This window comes from Dipteris shenzhenensis, chromosome 21 (genome assembly GCF_047967505.1).
Source record: "Dipteris shenzhenensis isolate YYH24624 ecotype China chromosome 21, Dip_SZ_1.0, whole genome shotgun sequence".
Classification (NCBI taxonomy): domain Eukaryota; kingdom Viridiplantae; phylum Streptophyta; class Polypodiopsida; order Gleicheniales; family Dipteridaceae; genus Dipteris; species Dipteris shenzhenensis.
This window is the reverse complement of record NC_141616.1, coordinates 19982488-19988727: the sequence shown is the minus strand read 5'-3', so window position 1 is coordinate 19988727 and position 6240 is coordinate 19982488.

The following is a 6240-nucleotide window of genomic DNA, read 5'->3' as shown; positions in this document are numbered from 1 at the left end:
ACCCTCTTCAGAGGGAAGTGTTGTTGTTGAGCCACCATACCAAAAGTTGCCAGAGAACTTGCTACTCCAACTAGATAATTGTGGGTCTGAGAACAAAAATTGTTTGCATACCTTTCTCTTCTTGTAGCAAGGGGCATTTTCAAGACAGTTCAATTGGTCTTCTTGATGGCAAGACACACCCATGAGGACATTGATGCAATGTTCAGTAGGCTCTATGAGAGCTTCCAAGTGGGGACAAACATTCACTTTCCCTCATTTGATAGATACATTCAAAAAATGTACATCATCTTCACCAGCACCATTTCTTCTTACATGGATTCCTAACTTCAAGGATTATGTGGATTGCTACCTATGTGATGGGAAAGAAATGCTAGTTGGTCATGCAAAGCCATTACAATTTCGATTTTACATGCAAGGTGATAGATCTATGATGTAGTACAAGGTGCATCCAAAATCACCGAATCGGATGCCCACCACTGAAGGGGGAATGGAGCTGTGGAAGAAAGATAGTGAGGGTCGACCATTGTTGCCAACAAGTTGTCTAGATATACTGCCAATGGCTGCATTTGTGAGAGATCACTTGCAATTAATATCAAGCATAAAGGATTACAGTAAGTTTTGGGAGAGATTTGCAAGTGGAAATAATGCATCGTATGAGTCCTACATTAGGCCAGTGATAGACTACTGGAAAACCATGATTGTTGAGCTCGAACAGGAAAACATTTCAGAGATAGGAGTGTACAGAGACTTTTGGCCAAGAACACAATCGCCTCATGAGGAGGATGATATAGATGCTTGCATTAATGAGTTCCAAGGCTATGAGGAATGGAATGATCACTATTGCAGGCTGCTACAAGGTAAACTAAGGGAAGAGTTTAGACCAATGGTGGATGTTAAGCAAGGCGACTTCGTCTTGGTGAGGCCATCAGACCCTATATACCCCATATGACTTGGGGTTGCCGTATCAAATGCCAAGATGTCCTAACTTTAAGAAATTATTAATTCAGTATTGGACACCATCAATTAAGAGAAAGGGGCTCAGTGATGCAGATGCCTATGTTGACTACTAGAACAAGTATTGGGCATAGAATAGGTTGGATCCATAGGTATGGGAGTGTATTGATGCATTGGTCTAGTCATGGATATTAAAAGCCATAAATAGACCCAAGAAGATTAAGATTCCATGGAGTGTATGTATCAAAGCATAGAAGAGTTTGCTTGGTATCAGAGCATAGAAAATGGTGATGATTTTCTCCCTCTTGATCTCCCAAACTTCCATTGTAATATGTGTTCTCATGTGATGTTTCTCAATTGTTGTTATCTTATCAAGGGATATTTGCATATTATTAATATGAAAATTTTTAGAAGTTGTCTTTCACCACCAACAACTTTGTTTCTAGTGGTTCACTTTACACGGTGTTTGTTAACACCACCAATTGGTGTTTATTAACACCTCAAATAAAATATACATGTTGTCTGCAAACAGTGTTTATTAACACCACCAAATACATGATTTTCAAACTCTACCACAAATGCATGCTTTGTTTTGGTTATTATACCCAATGAAACTTTTCACAACCAATGAAGTTTTTCATAATCATTGAAATTTCCAAATATCAGCATATTCAATATTGGAAAAAATCCCACAATCAATGAAAATTTTCCCAAATTTAATGAAACCTTTTCCAAATTTAATGAAATCCACCCAATTTCAAAATTCCCAAAATGCAACTTTTGTCCCACTATCTAATACGGTGTTGAAGACCGTATTGATAATTCGGGAAAAACCCAATTCCCAAAATGGTAGTTTTGGAAGAAATTGTAGCTCCCCTCAATGAAAAAACATGAGAAATATGTGAAAATAGACTAGATAGCCATTCATGAAGTGTGAAATATCAACTTCATTCTCAAATAATAAATAGAATATCAGTGTCTAAACTATGTTATCATCAACAAAATAATAAACTTTGAAACCCATTTGAGTTGGATTCATCTCGTGAGCCATAGTGATGTTCAAAAACACCTTCATAATAGCGACTCTCTGGAATTTCCACTGATATTGAGACTCACTTTTGTTGTGAGCATTCTCATTTGAAAATCTCCAAAACACTGTTTAAAAAATGTAGAGTGTAATTAATAACCATAAGCATTCTCCATTTGAGTGAGATTCATCTCGTGAGCCATAGTGGTGTTGAAAAACATGTTCATAATAGCTCTCTAGAATTTCCATTGATATTGAAACTCGCTTTGTTGTGAGTATGCTCATTTGAATGCAAGATATGTAGTTGATGTAAAATCAATGGGCAATGACAAGCATTTAATGTAAAATTAGGTGGCAATGACAATCATTTATCGTGCACTTTCAATGTTTAGACTGACTAGCATGATTGTAAAAGGATAACTTTACATGTCATGTTTATTACTCATTACGAAGGAAAAAATACACTTTAGGATGAAAACATAACAGCTTGTTGATGCACCATTGAAAGCCTTGAAATAAATCATGATTACAAAGAAACTCTCAATTTCTAGCCCCAGTGGGGAGAATGGCACTAATGCCAGCTCTGCACAATCCATTGGAAAGAATGGTATGAGGGACACTCCGTCAAACTCCATTATGAATGTAGTTATGAACATGTTTGCATATTATTCACACACAACAATTATGCACCAATTTACACAGCTAGAAAGAAGGTAGTAATTTCCATAAGTAATGATTGCACAAAGAAATACAATGTTATTGTTCAAAACTCATTGTAGCTCCTCTCCTACATGCATATCATTTATGGATTCAATACAAATATGACCATATTCTGCAATATCTATGTTCATCATGGGGTCATACCAAGGTGAAAAGTTAGGAGAAAATACATAACTAATGTTTGGCTTTGCATACAATATTTCCATTGCTGTTAATAAACCCTGCCACATTGCCACATTGAACATCACCAACAATATGCACCATATCCTTCATAGGGATAGTAGGGTCCTCTTGGATGGAGTACTTCTTTAGCCTTGGATGAACTTGACATAATTCCTTCCAGTCTTTGTAGGAGTACTTGTCACCTCCATAATGGAGAATAGTAGTCCGTATCTTGATGAAGTCATGCACAAACAAGCCCAAGCCAGCACCTATAATGGTTGACTCATGCACCTCGAAAGTCACATTTTTGATCCAGAACACTTCGTTGATAGGGATAGGTAACTTTGGTGGTCTGAATGGATCTTGTTCTGGTATGTACCTACTCAAGCATGATTTGAACGCATATCTCTCTACATCAAAAAAGACAATTCCAATTACCTACAACAATAGTTATATAGACTTGAGATAAAATGAAAAAACACTTTGACATCTGTACCTACATGGAAATTATGCATTCTGTAGTTGGTTTATGTAGGCCTTAGAAATGTGTTTCTTGATATAGAGACCTTTGTACCCTAGGTCTATAGCCAATTGAGAAACTTGCATAGCATTCATGCTAGAGAGTTGTGGAGCATTCCTTAAAAGTCTTATTTGGGATGCATTGAGTTCAAGCACCTGGCCATCACCACCATGGGTTGACTAGGGTGTACACCCTTTGGTTCTGTATTTTCACCTATAGCCCTCTCTCTTAGTTGATCTGCAAGAGGAAGATTTCTTGTTTTATATTCCATTCTTGACCATGCATGACTTTCCTCCCTCCATTCATCAATTACTTTCTGGACAAGGTTGAAATCCTTATGCCCCGCCATCACAGGTAATTGTCCATAGCGATCATGCTGTGCACATCTTTAGCCTCATTGAGTTGTAGTAAGTAAGGCATCAACTCTCCTCTAAGTAGAGTATTATCATCCTTGTCTTGTACATCAAACGTTGAATAAAATATGCAATTTGATAGAGGGCTAACGCAAGCCTTGTATGGGGAGTCATCAACAAGGATTGTCTTTCTTGCATCACATCCAAATGCCTTTGAGATTTTTGCTAAGGGTCTGAACATTGCCTCAACACCAACCTTGTCGGGCCTATTTATCCTCGTCTTACTATAAGTGTAGCATCCTTGCTAAGACCATATAACAAATAAAGGGAGGCTCTCATTTGCATAATTTTGTAGTCCTACCATATCAAGTATGTTATGCTCCATTGCAGTTGACCAGATACGTATATTAAATCTTTGTAGAAAGATTCTAAGGAATTCTATGCACCCAAGATGAACAACCGTATAAATATTTTTGTCATGCATAATAGATGGATGCATTGGCGACTTGAATAGGTAGTGACTCAATAGCAAGCCATTCAAGTCTAATATGATTGTTACTCTTGGCATATCCAAAGAAATTGTATGTGGATGTAGATCCAAATTCTCCTTGAAGTTGCTAGCTTTTGCTCTTCTAAAAGTATAGGATTAATGATATTCCTTGCAATTGTGTCCATTTTTGTGTTACGTTTTCTTCTATACCCCCTGTATCAATCGCATCATTAATAGTCCCCATTTTGGATGGTATGTTGTCCTCTACATTGATAGTCCCCATTTTGGGTGGTATGTTGTCTGCTACAATAGCACCTGATGCACTCCTTGATGATGCCATGCTTCACAACCGCCTCTTCTTCATACTCATCATCCTCATCCTCATCCTCATCCATTGGTGTTATTCTCCAATTATTCGCATGAGGTTGTGGACAATGGCACCAGTGCCATTCATTACATGGATTGAAGAGAATTGCACTTAGAGTGCCATTCCCCATTCTCCATGTGATGAATGTCAATAGTTCCATTCTACCCACCATAATTTGATTATTTGGAAAATGGCACTAGTGCTAAACTTCACAACTTCTTATGATCTGGAGAATGGCACTAGAGTCATCCTCCATGTAGACTTTTCACAAGATGTCAATAGCACTAATGCTAATGTTCATGTGAGTTTGTAGAGAGTGGCATTGATGCCATTATTCAGATGCCAAGGTTGTCATGTGAGATTTTTCTCATAAAAAAATTGGAGGAACCTTAATAAATGATGATTAGAGATTGGTATTCGTTCCATTCCCCACAACATATGATGGTTGGACAATGGCACCAGTGCCATTCTCCACAACATCATATGATTATTTGAAGAATGTTACAAGTGTTATTCTGTATTCTCCATGTGATGAATGACACTGGTACCATTGTCAAAAACACCATATGATTATTTAGATAATGGCACCAGTGACATTCATCACATGGATTTTTCAGGATGGCACCAATGCCATCCTCCATCCTCAATGTAATGAATGGCACCAATGTCATTCTCTAAGTAACCACATGATGTTTTGGAGAACGGCACCAGTGCCATTATCCTCAAATTCATTTGAGCACTAATGCCAATCTCAATGGGAGTTTGTAGCCATACTCCATGAGAGTATGTGAAGAATCCTGCATGAGAGTTTGTGGATAGTGGAATTGGTGCCATCCTCCATGATGTTGGTTCCATTCTCCACAACAATTCTATTCTCCACAACACATGATGGTTGGAGAATGGCACCAGTGCTATTCTCTGCTCTCCATGTACTGAATGGCACTAATGCCATTCTCCACAATATCATATGATTATTTGGAGAATGTCACGAGTGCTATTCTCTGCTCTCCATGTATTGAATGGCACTAATGTCATTCTCAACCACATCATATGATTATTTGGTGAATCGCACTAGTACCATTTCCCACAACACCATCAGACTTTTTGGAGAATGGCACCACTGACATTCATCACATGGATTGTGGAGGATGGTACCAATGCCATTCTCCATTCTCCATGTGATGAATGGCACTGATGCCATTGTCAAGTAACCTCATGATGTTTTGGAAAATGGCACCAATGCCAATATCCTCAAATTCATCTGTGAAATAATGCCGATCTAAATGGGAGTTTGTGGAGAATGTCACCCATGCCATACTCCATGAGAGCTCATGGAGATGGACACTAGTGTCATCCTACATGACCTTGTGGATAATGACACTAGTGCCATTCATCCCATGGATTGCCAAGAATGGAACAAGTTCCATTCTCTAGATATCAAAGTTATCCTACCAGTGGAACACAAAACATGATATCAGGGTTATCAGATTAGAGTTTTCACAAATAATATGTATAGGAACCTAACACATGATGACTATAGAATGGTACTAATGCCATTGGTGACAACACTTTATGATTATTTGGAAAATGGCACCAGTGACATTAATCACATGGATTGTGGAGGATGGAACCAATGCCATTCTCCAT